The sequence below is a fragment of the Camelus dromedarius genome, chromosome 27, assembly GCF_036321535.1.
Source record: "Camelus dromedarius isolate mCamDro1 chromosome 27, mCamDro1.pat, whole genome shotgun sequence".
Lineage (NCBI taxonomy): Eukaryota > Metazoa > Chordata > Mammalia > Artiodactyla > Camelidae > Camelus > Camelus dromedarius.
This window is the reverse complement of record NC_087462.1, coordinates 19,094,540-19,108,601: the sequence shown is the minus strand read 5'-3', so window position 1 is coordinate 19,108,601 and position 14,062 is coordinate 19,094,540. Positions and strand designations below refer to the sequence as shown.

The 14,062-nt window shown below is 47.3% G+C and overlaps 1 long non-coding RNA gene across 1 annotated transcript in view; it reads left to right on the top strand.

Moving 5' to 3' along the window:
• Window positions 1-12: 12 nt before the first annotated feature.
• Window positions 13-14,062, top strand: part of LOC135319478 (uncharacterized) — a 55,599-nt gene continuing 41,549 nt past the window's right edge. The window contains exons 1-2 of the long non-coding RNA XR_010378113.1: window positions 13-345; window positions 1,931-2,061. This is a non-coding gene — a long non-coding RNA (uncharacterized LOC135319478). The remainder of the gene's footprint in view (window positions 346-1,930; window positions 2,062-14,062) is intronic.

Here is a 14,062-nt window from a genome sequence, read left to right as displayed (position 1 = left end):
GGTGGAGCTCTGACCAGGTCCTGGGTGTATGTGGGAATCCCCAGCTGCTGCTATGGCTGCTGGCTGCCAGGGCTCTGACTCTGAGTTGTATCTCAGCCACGCTCCCGGACCACAGCCAGAAAAGACTCTTGAGAAGAAAGACCCATGAAAGTCAAATAAAGTGGGTGAACCCACCCACATGCCTGGACGATGAGTCTCTGGTTCTGAATGTGGAAGACACACCTCTATCCTGATAACGTGGAATGGGAGTTAGCAGTGTGGATGACCCTGGACAAGCCACTTCACCTCTCCTCAGATTCCCACCCTTAAAATAGAACCTGGCCAGTTCTGAAATTCTGATTTCTGGTAATGTATTTTAAGACCTTCTTTGAGATCAACAGGAAGACCCGTCTATGTAAAAGGAGGCTTGCAGAACCTAGGACATCCTGCTTTCCACTCTGGGAAGTTTCAAAAAGAGGCATAGAGGTCAACAGAAGCGGGGACAGGGGCTGAGGCGGCCGACCCAGAAACAGGCAGGAGAAACTGGGAGAAATGTGGCCACATTTCTAGATGGCCCCTCCGTCCCCAGCCCTATCCCTCACACAGAGGATTTTATATTTCTCACAAAGTCCTTTTTAGGACCATCCTTCCTCCATGGCCAGTTGAACCTCCTAACAGAAGTGCTTCAACGGTAATCTCTGGGGCCTGAATCCTCCCTGTCACCATAGCCAGTGGCCTCGAAACTCCCCCTTGGCTCCAGCCCCGTGGGAAGGCACAAGGAATTCCCTGGTGGCTTGGCCTTCCACCTGAGAGAGCTGGGAGCCAGGGAGGGTGTGTGACGGAGAGGCCCGGGAGAGAGCTGAGTCTGTGGCACATGCCCCGCAGCGGCTCCTTCCCTCCTGACGCCATGGCCCAGCTCCTGCCCAGACTGCCCCCGCCCCGGTCCTGGAGGTGGGAGGGGGGTGGGGAGGCAGGGGGAGGAGTAAGAGAGGGAGCAAGTGGAGCTGCAGGAAGTGAGAGGAGGTGGGAAGGGGGGAGCGGGCCTCCGTGTACAATGCCCCATAGACGCCTCTGGCTCTAAACCAGTTTCCTTGCTGTGCCCCTGGAGCCCGGCCAGCCTCGCAAGCACCCTGTGCTGGCTGGCAGGGAGTAGGTGCCTGGAGAGAAATCTCTTTGATTTCTCCTGAGAGGCCTCACTTTCCACCTGAGAATCTTGAAGGTGACTGGGACAGGAACAGCTGAGGATCCAGTTTCAGGTTCTCAATGAATGGGAAGTGGTTTGGGGCTTTTCTCAGAACTTCCAAGATGTTTTCACATAAAACAAAGGCTCCAAAGTAGCAAAGACAATTCAGAGCTGGGAGGCGGGGATGGGAGGGGTGGGTATCCTGACTCAAGCACAGTGAGACAAAAGAACATGGGCTAGCTAGCTGGGTGGCTTTGGGCCAATTACTTAAGCTCTCTGTACCCCAGTTTCCTTATGTGACAAATGAAGATGATGGTTTCTTACAGTGTTGCTTCAAAAATTAAGTAAGCAATGACAAGTGTGACACCATATCTGAAGCAACCTGGTGTGTTGCGCCTGGCACGTTATAGATGCTCAATAACTTGTTCTTTTTATCTGATATTGTTGGTATCCTCTCATGTTTGTGCTTATCTGTTCAATCCCCTATCTGTCTACCTACTTATCTACCTACCTGTCTATTTATCTATGTATCATGTACCCAACCATCCAGGATTTAATCTTCCCAATCAGACTGTTAACACTTTCACTGCGTGGGCCTATATTGTACTTCTGTGTAAGCATTCAGTAACCATTTTAATAGACTGATTATATTGGGGTCAGGGCAAGCCAGACCTCAGTTTAATAAAGTAGATATGATAAGGCTTCTTATCTCCCAATTTCAAACAGTGCTTCAATCTAGCGCCAGCTTCTTTCTTCAATTTCTTTCAGATCAACTGAAGAAATGCTCAGAGTGAGGGGTGTCCAGGAAAGCCAGGTTCTCCTCCAGAACTCCCCACAGCCTCTGCACTGCCCAGGCCTCCTAGTCTCCAAATGTGGCCTCTCGTCTCCGGATGCCTGAGGTCAGTGGTATTTCAGGATGTTCAGCTATGCAGTCACACTGCCCACGGGTTACTCATTCTGGTGTCCACCTCTTCGCCACATGGCTGCACACCCGCCTACGATGTGTCCCAGAAAAACAGAGGCCAGAGTGAGTGCCTTGCCTTATACCTTTATCACGATGCACATAGGAAACTAATAAGTCATGGTCATGCCACGCGTTTATATAGTACTTTGCAGTTTTTGGAGGTGTTTCATGTGCCTGGGCCTTACCTTATTTGAGCCACGTTATAATCCTGTGAGGCAAGCAGGGTTTGTTCCTTTATTCTCAATTTGCTGATGAGGACACTGTGCCCAAGAGTCACACAGCTACTAAACATTAGAGCCAACACAGACTGGAGCCCACGTCCTCAGATTCTGAGTCAACTGCTTACCTCGCATGTCTGTTCAGTGATGATGGAGAGTACAGAGGAACAGAATTCAAGTGACGCCTCGGTGGGGAGACAGCCTTTGGATCCTCCCTGGTCTGGGAGGCTATGGTGGGGCCAGCCTACTTAGCACCTGCTTGTCAGACTAAACATGCCACTGATCTGCAGCCCCAGTTGGAAACTCTAGGCAACCTTCACCCCTAGTTTCTCTCTCCCCTCCCCCCTTGTCAACATCTGATTGACCCCCACACTCCAGACACCTTTTCATTTTGTCTCATCTGCCAGGGCCAGCTCAGCAGTGCCTCACCTTGGAGACCATGGTCTCTAATAAGAGGATTGCATGAACCAGGCCCTGTGCAAGATGAGCCTCCGGGGTATAGAGAAAAAACATTAGAACTTCTGTGGCTTCAATCTATGGCGAAAACAATGCACTTTAGTAGTATTTACAATGTGGGTGGATACTGGCCTCTCATTCTGTTGGTCAGACTGTCTGAGGTCAAATACCAAGGTCACATTAGCCTGAGGATGGAGCAAGGGCTCCAGACATGGAGGGCTTGGCCCCCGCTCCTTTCTTTCAGTGTAACTTGACCTTCTGTAGTGCATGTGGGCTAGGTTAAATGGATTTATGATTTATTTTCACTAAATTAACTCTAAAGAAATGGACACGTGACTTAAAAATGAGTCCTGCAAAAAGGAAGTACTGAAAAAAGATGGCGTTAATAGTGCAAACAGAAGCAAACAGCAAGAAAATGGTATTATTGACACTTTGCCTACTCAATGCCTGCCATAACTAAACATCTTCCAAATGAAGAGTTTTAGTGGTTTTCAAACCTTTTGGTTAAAAATATTAAAAATGCAAATAATTAGTTTGCAGGAACAATTGATCGACATCAGAGAAGACTGAAAGTTACCAGCTGAATTTAAGCAAAAGCCTTTGCATAGTTGGTAAGACTGAAAAATTAATATTTTAGTAAGCACAGTCAGCGTAGCACATTCCCATTTGGATCTCTGCACCTTAATGAGATATCTTTTTTCAATCCTGAAAGCTGTTAGAACCAAGTATCAAAATAATTTGAACTTAAAGCCAGATGGTCTAAATATTGAACTGCAGAATGTTAATACAAAGATAAAAGCAAACATAATAAAATGTTATCAACCACGTTGCACTCACTACAAATGTTAGTATTCATAATAGTTCCTTTCAGTGAAAAGGTTTTTTAATTTTGGTATGGTTAATGAAATAAGAGCTCAAAAAGTGGTGTAATTACATCTTTAGCTCATCCATTTAAATACCTCTTTCTTTGTCTTACTGCAATATTGTGATTTATAATAAGAAATATGTGTTTGTTGTTCGCCCTGTTCCTTGTGTACAGCTCCTAAGACCCTTGGAATTTCCTAAGTGATAAGAGCTATAATGATGTTTTTGTTATGAGGTGACTTTTGGACTGACCCTAGGTCACCTAGGGATGAGGGCTGGTTGTCAGAGGAGCCAACGATGTGATTAGAAGTTTGGAACTTTCAGTCCCACTTGGAACTCCAGGGAAGGGAAAGAGGCTGGAGATTGAATTAGTCACCGGTAGCTAAATATTTAATCCTTCATGCTTAAGTAATGAAGCCTCTATAAAACCCCAAAAGCACAGGGTTCAGAAAGCCGAGTTGGTGAACACGTGGAGACTGGGGAGAGTGGCGTGCTCAGAGAGGACGTGGAAGCTTCCTGCCCTTTCCCCGTGTCTTGCCCTATGCATCCTTTCCGTCGGACTGTTTTAGAATAAACCAGCAATCTAGTAAGTAAAGTATTTTTGTGAGCTGCTCTAGAAGATTTACTGAACCCAAGGAGGGGGCCATTGGGACCTCTGATCTGTAGCTGGTTGGTCAGATGCGCAGGTGACAACCTGGACTTGCAATTGGTATCTGAAGGTGGGGGAGGGTGGGCAGTCTTGTGGGACCGCGTCCTTGACGTGTGGGATCTGATGTTGTCTCCAGGCAGATAATATCAAAATTGAATTGAATTGTAGGACACCCAGCTAGTGTCAGTAATTGCTTGTAGGTGTGGGGAAAAAACCCACTCATAGGAATTGGATGCAGTCACTACTTAAACATATATAACATATGTTAACATATTAGAAAATAAGGCACGTATATGGTTTCTAAGTAAGTAAATGTATGGAAAAGGAGGATATAGTATCAAGAAAGTATGGAGACAGCTGGGCCGGGCTGTTGAAGAGGTTCCTGGTTGTTCTTTCAGCTTCCAGTCATATTTTGTCTACTGCATATCACCAGACTGATCTTCATAAAAACCCAGAGGGAATGAAATCACTGCTCTGATTTCTGCTCTCTCTTGAGCCCTCCCCTCCTCCTAGAATGAGTGGCAGCCCTTCAGCCTTCAGGGGCTGGGCAGGTGACTTGAAAGAAGACGGCGGAGCGTAAGGCATGGTGGGAACCGCGGTGAACAGGAGAGTCCTTGCCTGAAAAACATTCCAACTTAAAAAATTGGGTAGATGAGAAACCCTGCTGTGGCCTGGCCATTGTGACCCCTGAACAGGGCAAGGCTGACTTTGGAAGACGCTGTCTGTCTCTTGCTACTTTGTCGCAAACACTTTCTACATTGTGGTCATTGCTAACTCTTGCTCATCTTTGCCCTGTTCTATTATTCCCTCTTCCTGGCCAAGTAAGCTTTCATTTAATAAGCCTGGTTCTGATGACATCTCCTCTGTGGAGCTCCTTGACTTTTCCTGCCTGGTGCTGCCCACGCGCGTTGCTTTTGTTGGGTTTTATTGTTCTCAACACATCACTGACCTGCCTGTCTCCACCACTAAGTTGGGTGCTCCCTAAGGTCAGGTTCTTTGTCTTCTTAACTGATGCATCCCCAGTACCAAGCTCAGTGCCTTGGTCACATAATGGGTTCTCAGAAAGTCTGCTGAGCCAATGAATGCGTGCAAGCAAGTGATGGCACCAGTATACTGGGTAAGCAGTGTATTATCAGCTTTAGAATTTGTTTCCAATTTCTAATAGTAATAACTATATACCTTTTCACCTTTTCACCCTCTCTCTGCAACCCTCCTCACCTCCAAGGCATAAACTTTCAGACTTTACGTGCTTGGAGAACTGGAAGAAAGTGAAATGGCAGGTGGTGGTGGTGAAAGTTCCTTTCTTGGCAGTGTCTCTGCAGTGGAGACAAAGCACACCGCTGAGACAGTGGTTCCTAAATCAGTGGTTCCTGTGTCAGAATCACCAGGGGTACTTGTTAAAAATGCACCTTCTCAGGCCTCTCCCTGGACCTGCTGAATTGGAATCTCAAGAAGTGAGGCTGAGGAATCTGAACTTTAATAAGCTCCCCCAGGTAATTCTTATTCATTCTAAAATTTGAGGACAACTGCTGTCAGGTAGAGCTCCCATCTCATTCACTCACTGATTCTGTGGGTCAATATTACTCGATACCTACCAACCCCATGCCAGGCACTGTGCTAAGTGCAGGTGGAATATCCCTCCTTCCTCTTTTAAAGCTCACAGTTCAGAGGTGGAGGCAGACAGTAAAGAAGTAAAGGAACACATTCAACTACAACTTGTGATGAAAGCTCCGAAGGAAACAGACAGGCTGTACCAAGAGGGATTAAGGAGGAGTGTCCCTTTGAGAAGTTGACATTTAAGGTGATCCCCAGAGGATGGGACGGAGTTGGCCGTGTGTCAGGAGGGCAGGGGAGGCAGGGTAGGGGTTGGGGGGACACCTGTGGGAGCACCTGGTCCAGGGAAGTGAGTTCTGACTGGAGAAGCTGAGGGCTGGCCACGCCTCCTCAGGTGCCTTCCCACCTCAAACTCCGGGAAACTGTCATATTTGCAGTAACATACACCCTAGCTTCGACTTTGACCCTTCACATCTCCTGGGGTTCAGCCAGACTCCCATAGTCTGAGAATCCCAGAAGCTGGGGGAGGTTCCACTCCCTCTCTCCAACCCTGGCTGCTTTGTTCTTGTTCCCTCAATCGGCCTTTTCTTCTGAGGGGCTGGGTCACCGGCACCTTTAGGAGACCGTGCCAGAAGCTGAGAGTATTAAGACCTCAGAGATCACTCCCAAGCCACAAACACAATCACTGGCACTGTTGGCTATAGGGCAGGTGGAGAACGGTGGGCTGGACTGACCAGGAAGCAGTCCCTGATGAGGGCAGACCATCCACACCGCTTACTGTGTACCCTGGGAGGCTGCGCCCCCCCACCCGCCCCGGGAAGGTGGCTGGAGGAAAGGTCTGTTGCAGACAGCCTGCTCCCTGGCAGTGGAGCTTCAGAGCCTGAAGAGGGCAAACTGTCTGAGCAAGCCCCTGCCATCACCGTACTGTAAAGAGCTCACGCCCAGCACGCTCAGCCTTACCATATGCCCTCCACTCAAACAGACAGACAGACAAAAGACAAGAAACAAGACAAAAACAAACAAAACCTTAATGTCATTGCCAGAGGGTCAGACTATATATATAACGACCTTCAGAGCAGCTCATTGCTACCCTCGGGGCCAGCCCAAGTCCGGTCTGCCCACTGCTTCAGATAAAAACAGGCCCACAGCTAAGTGTCCGAATTCTCAGAAAGACAGGGCTTTTATTGCTTTTCCTTCGTCCTTCCAACAGAATTTGAGAGCCTTCTATGTGCCAGATGTTCTAGGTGTTGGGGACGCAGCTGTGAACAAAACAGGCAAAGTTCTTGCTTTCATGAAACTTCTATTCTAATGAGGGGACACAAACAGAAAGCAAATAAATATATATGTAGATGCTAAAGGGGATGGGGGTGGTAGGAGTTCTGTGTTAGGTGGGGTGATCAAGGAAGGCCTCTCTGAGAACAATAAAACCCAACAATGCCCCATTCCAGCTTCCCTCCTCCAACCTCTTGTCAATTCCCTCTTGTTAATACTCTTTCTGAAATTCTTTTTAAATCAGATTTCTTCCCTGCTTAAAAATCCTTCAGTGGATTTTTTTTTTTTTTCTAAATAAAGTGCTTTCAGCAGGGCATTCAAAAGCCTTCAGTATCCGGCCTCAAGGTGATACTCACCTTTCATCACTCCCTTATTTTGCAATTGTCACTCCATACTGACGGGCTTGAAGGCGTCCAGATGCCATCAGGAAGGCTCTGGTTCTCTCTCTCTCTGCCTCCCCTCTCCCCCACCCCCCCAGCCCATCTTTGCACATGCTGTTCCCCTGCCTGGGACATCCTTTGTCTTCTCTGTCCTATCCATCAGGCCAAACCCAACAGGTCCCTCAGAGTGCCTCCTGTCCTGCCAGGTTTTCTCCCTGTCCTCTGTGCTGACCTCTCTCATAGCATCTACCATATCATAAACCATAGAATACCCATAGCTTGTATTCTTCCCTGCCCACCATACCAGACTAGGAACTCCTAGAGAAACTCAATCCTTAATGCCCAGCATAGAACTGGATACTCAGTAGGTGTTGAATGAATTAATAAATAGAGAAAAGAATCTCTTCTGTTTGTTCTCTGTCACCTTATTGGGCCCTTCCAGCATGGCTTATTTTATTTAGCAAGAAAACGAGATCCAGCCTTTTTCTCCCAAGCAATGTCTCTTTCTCCCCACTGTCTCCTTAGGTTTTTTTTTTTCCCCCTCTGATCTCTCCTTGTCCTCCTGCCTCATGCTGTCTGCCTCCCTTCCTGACTCTGCTCTGCAAGCCTGTGTCTGGGTTGTGGGTCTGGGGCCTGGACCTCCATACCTGCAGCTCTGCTCAGACTCCTCCTAGCTGACCCCAGCCTGTTTCCTTATGACCCAGACTTCTTCTGGGGCCCCTGATTTGAGATGGGCTGTGGGTCCTTGTGGGCTAGAACTGAGGCCATTTGAAGCCAGGGGGAGCTGACCTGGAGGCTACCCAAGTCTAAGGACAAAGGCAGGCATTGGAGCTGCCCATGCTGCTGAAATTCAGATCCTAAAGAGTCATCTATATGGACCACGTTGACTGTAGACCAGACTTGGCCTTGGGGATCCCCAGCCACCACCTTAAATACATGGCCCTGCTCTACCTTCCACTGGTATCCATTTTGGTCTTGAACATCAGTAACTCAATCTCTCTGACCTGGCATTTGCTTAATTCACTGCTTTGCCTTGAACATGATGACCAGACTGTCTGACCTCTGGTCGTTCTCTCAATGACCACATCCTCCTGCATGCTTCCAGTCATTTCACACTCATTGACTGGGTTGGGCTCCTTGCTAGGCTCTAGGTCGAGAGTCAGCAAATGTGTTCTGTAAAGGGCCAGATAGTGCACGTTTAAGGCTTTGAGACACACGGCATCTACTCACCCCTGATGCTGTAGCGCAGAAGCAGTCACGGGTAATAGGGAAATGAACGGGCGAGGGGATGCTCCAGTGAAACCTTATTTACAGGAACAGGTGCTGGACAGGATCTGGCCCAGGGCCTGGAGTTGGCTGCCCTTGTCTCTAGACTGGTGATGACTCATGAACCCGACCGAGCTTGTGCCCAGAGCACTGCCCACTTGCCGTGATTGGGTTCCTTTGAAATTAAGCATTTGAAAACTGAATTCGTTTCTGTAATTCTCCCCACCAAGTCAACACTTGTGCCCTCTTTCTAACTTTCTTTTTAACATAAATTCCCATTAGACTTGTTCTCCGAGGTCTTCCAATCAACTTTCTTTATTTTTTTTCCTAACCCTTTCCCTGCCTCCGTGAGGATACAGTCTCAGGATTGTCGCCTCTCCTCTAGTCCATGGATGGCCCCTTAGAACTGCTTGCTGTGGGGCCCTAGCTGGGGGCAGTTGGTCTTCACTCCAAGGCTCTCAAAGCTGCTTCACCCAAGATCCATTACAAACCCAAACTGGCTTGGGTGGGAGGAGCTGCTCCCCTCTGCACTGGACAGACTCCATCTTCTTTTTGAGACCAGGCAACACTCTTCTCCCGTCAGAGAGTCAGAAGATAACACTGGGCTAATCCGTGGTTCCCCCTTCCACAGCACCTACCTCCAAACCCTCCAGCTCCTTCCTGAAAACGCACACCCAGTGCTTTGCCTTTGCTTCTACCACCATCCTTGAACTTGTGCATCATTCATCAATTCATAAGTATTTATCAGGTGCCTTTTTATGTTCCAGGAACAAAACAGACACAGTCCTTGCCCTTGTGAGCATTCAGGTCAGCAAACATTTTCTGCAAATAGATAGATAGTAAGTATTTTAAACTTTGTGGACCTCGTGGTCTCTCCTACCACTCAATGCTGCTGTTGTAATGCAAAAGAAGTCACAGACAATAAATACACAAATGCTGATGGCTGTGTTCTAATAAAACTTTATAAAAACCAAGTAGTGGGCAGGATTTGGCCCACAGGCTGTAGTTTGCCAGTTACAATTGTTGTACATTTTACAATGGCTTCATCCTGGTGTTGTTTAAAAACTGTGATTCTGCGAAACACCAACGCCTGAGAACTGAGAAGTAAAATGATTCCTTAAGAAAACGCAGTAACACAAAACCTTTGGAAAGTGCATTTGATGACGAAAAACAAAAATACCAGAAATATCCAGAAATATCCCAGCTCAACTTGTCCTCAGGCAAAAAATAAACACTAAATGAACTTGGATGTGCCAACTGAAAATTGTCACTTGCCATCTGGTTCTATAAGAATGAAGTCACTAGCCACTGCAGTTGCTGACCTTCAACCCACCCTGAAAGGAGTTTCAGGTCTGAGATCAGGAATAAGACACTGTGTGCTCTGTGAAAACTGGCAGAACAGGCCTTCAGATAGATATTTTCAGGAGAAGATGTTATGAACCCAGTTTCTCCCACCTTTGAATATCTAGAAAAGCACTAAAATCATTCACGGTGACATCTGCTCCTCATGACGAGCAGCAACCTCCTGTCAAAATGTCTGCGTGAATGCACGTACCTCCCTTCACTAAAATCATATATGATGCTGACTTTCCCTCCCACCTCTTTGGAGGAGTTCATCAGAGCTATCTGAGAGGCTGTCTCCTGGGCAATAGTCCTCATTTTGCCCCATATAAAACTCAACTCTCACATTTTGCATTTTTTTTCCCAGTGGACAGTTGGATGAAAAACCTCTCATCCTCAAAGGTGACCTTTACAAGGCCACCAACACACTAATTCAAATCCCTACTTCTTCCTGTTGGAATCTTTCAAGAGTTGCCACCTTGATGCTTTTGCCTCTGTTTGCTCCCATCTACCACACACTGCCCTAGGCCTCTTTCCAAAATGCAGATCTGATTATGTCACTCCCTTCCTCAGAAGCTATCAATGGCTCCCCATTGCCTCTAGCAGGAAGTTGGCAGTTCCATATTATGCCATTTCAGGCTGCCATGGTCTCTCCCAACCTACTTTCCTAGCCTTTACTCCCACTACAAGCTCACTCTCAACATGCTGTGCACCATGTCCCAGCCACTCCAGCCTGTTCTGTCTTTTCCTCCCTCTGAAATTTTGTTTTTGCTGCTTCCTTCACCTGGAATACCCTTTCTTTCCCATTTCCCTCCTTATTCTTTAAGACACACCTCAAATGCTTCTCCTTTCCCAGAACCTCCTAGTTGGAGTGAATCTCCTTGTCCCCACAATATAGCCGAGTGCTGGAGTTGATTGGCTACACATTTTTCTCCCTTAGTATTGAAAGCTCCTGGAAGTCAGGGGCTGTGTTGTTAATCATTGTGGCTGGTGCACCGCCCTCTTCCCTGTGTCCAAGTGCTTGGCACAAATTAGGGATTGAATAAATTGTCAAATTGAAGGGTTTTCTATAGGCTCTTTTAGGAACCGCTGACAGACGGGGATGGGGGCATGGTGACTGCTGGATATCCTCCCCAGCTAGGCAATTAACTCGGAGAAAAACCAGGAAGGACTCTGAGAACTTTTTGGAGACCGTATCCCAGTGGTTGGGAACCCACTCCAGCTGACGCCGTATTATTTTCCCATTTGCAAGAGCCGGGTGGCCTCCTCCTTTCCCCAGCCTCTTCCCCTTCTCTCCAGCTCCCCTCTCTGGCTGTTCTCCAGGGGAAATTCATGTCTGTAATGGTGGAATAATTAGCTCCCAATCCTGGCATGCATTAACCTCGAATTGATGGTGTCAGCTAATGAGAGGCAGGGAGCAGGAGGTCTCAGGCATTAGGCGCCTCTAACTGCATTTCTTTCTCTAGGGCCTGGCTTGCACTGAGCCACAGCTAATCATCTCCCAACCCTCGCACAATTTTTCACTCCCAAGTAAGAAAGATCATTATAGGTTTTCCCACACTCTTATGACATCAGTAATCTCCATTTTAGTCAAATCTTTCCCCTCACCCCCAAATAAGTGGGGCAACATTTTTTTCCCCTCACAAAGATATCTTTACCTTTTTGGTTCAACAGAAAGTAGCAAGTTGTAACCCTCACTTACTAACTGTGAACCTGGACAATCTGCTTGGCGTGAGTCTGTTTTATCTGTACAGTGGAGATCATTATAGTAGCTACCTCATAAGGTTGTTCTGTGGATCCAGTGACCTGATCCATGTAGGTGCTCAGCCAGAGGGCTGCACTCAGTCATGGCAGCTGTCATGATTATCACCTGGTCCAGGTGAGCGCTGAAACCCTGTACGCTCTCTGGACCTCAGTATCCTTTTCTCCAGAATAGGGGCTGAGACGGGCACCAGTAACTCTCAGGTGGAATGCTGGGATGGGATAGTTCTCAGGTCTCCCCATCACCCTTGACTATACGTACACCCAATTCGGCTGCTGCTGCGTATCGCTCAAAGTCTGGTGTGCTTTGTTCCATTCACCAACATAAAAGATTTCTCTACTAGTAGTCGTAATAGTCCCAGGAACAGAGACTGGAGAGAAATGACTTCCTGAAGAGCTTCAATTAGAGCTGCCCCTGCCGTCGGGAGAAGTCATTGCACCTCACCAATGGTTTTTGTCTCTGGCAACCAACTATATCAGTTCACTTAATAATCCTTATATCGTATGGTGTTTTACAGTTCAGAGAGTTTTTCATCCCAGTGGTCTCAATTCACCCTCCCAAATAATCCCATGGGATAGCTGGAGTAAATATTATCAACCCCAGTTTATAGATGGGAATGTTCATTCATTCAGTGAACATTTGTGGGGCACATTTTTTACAAGCTGCCCCAGTTCAGATGTTCTGAGGCTGAGGTGTCATTGTTCCAAGTGGTGGCTCTGGGTCAGTGTTCCAGGCCTTCCTGTGTTGGGTCCAGTGTGCCCTTGCACCCCACCACATCCCTTTCCTGGAGCTGGCCCCAGTCACTACCCCTGATTCCTAGCAGTGAAGCCCTCATCCAGGCAGCTCCCGTGGTATTGTTTGCTGAGCCCACAGCTCTCTGGTGAATTGCTACTCACCCTCTAAGCTCCAGCTCATCTCCTGTGGAGCCCTCCCTCACTTTGCCTTTCTTCTCCCCTTCCAGCGTGGTACTTTGGATTCATCGCCATAACCACATTTATCACATCATAGTGTGATGACTTATGTACACTGCTGCCTGTCTATCCCTGCATCCTGCCCCCTCCAAATACATCCCCATCCAAATACAAAGCCACTAGTTGGGAAATTCGGGAGGTCAGGGGTCCCTTCTATCATCCCTAGATCCCCAGCGTCAAGCCCAGCATCTGGCACAGGTTCAGTAAATGTTCATTGAATGGATGGAGTAACTCTGAATAGGTCATTCCCTCCCTGAATAATGTTGGTATCTTACATCCTCTGGCTGCAGTTGAGTGAAGAAGGGGGTGGGGATGGAGGGGACAGAGAGTCATTGAAGATGGAAGCAGGTTACCAAGCCTGGCACCTCTGTGCTTCGTGGGGTGGTCTTGTTTCTAGATGTCCAGTAGCCATTAAAGACATGTGCTCTGCGGCCCGTATTCTTTCCTCCCAGCAGATCCTGTGTCAGGAAACTAGACAGAAAACAGCCGGGCAACTTGCTTAAAGAAAATGAAAGAGGGAACTTACGGTGACGATCTCTCAAGTACTAGGCTTCCTTCTTACTAAGTAATACTATCCCCATTTTATAGATGCATCAACAGTCCCAAAGCTCAGTAAGCTTGGATTTTATCAGACAGACAACCAAGAGCTAGCAGAAGATTGATCGGGGAGCCACCTGCTTGCCATACATGGTGTGGGAATATGGCACATCAGTTAGAGAACAGCTCCATTTCTGAGGTTGCACGGTTGGTGCCCAAAGAGGCAGTAAGATTTAGGTGGGGAAATCTCTTTGCTGGAACTACAGATTAATTGTAGATTCCCACTTCACTCATCAACTCTGTAGACTTGGTAAGAAAGTGTAAACCACTCAACAAACTTCAGTCCCTACTGCTGAACACATATACGTGGCAGCACTAAACATACATTTTGTCCCCTGAAGACAGCACATAATAATGAACCTGAATAGATCCTTCATTCTCCAGCCAATATGTAAATGCAGACATTTCCTCATGTACGTTTAGAGAGAGAAGGTCCTAATATCATCATTAAGTTTTATTTTTCCTGTGGGTTTTGGGACTGAAGATCCTTCTCCACTTCCTCCTACTTTTCTAATGATCAAAAACCTTCCTCCATTTTAAAGATTAGAAAATTGGGGCCCTGAAAATGTAAGTGAATTGCTCCAGATCCCAACTGGGGTCAATGGC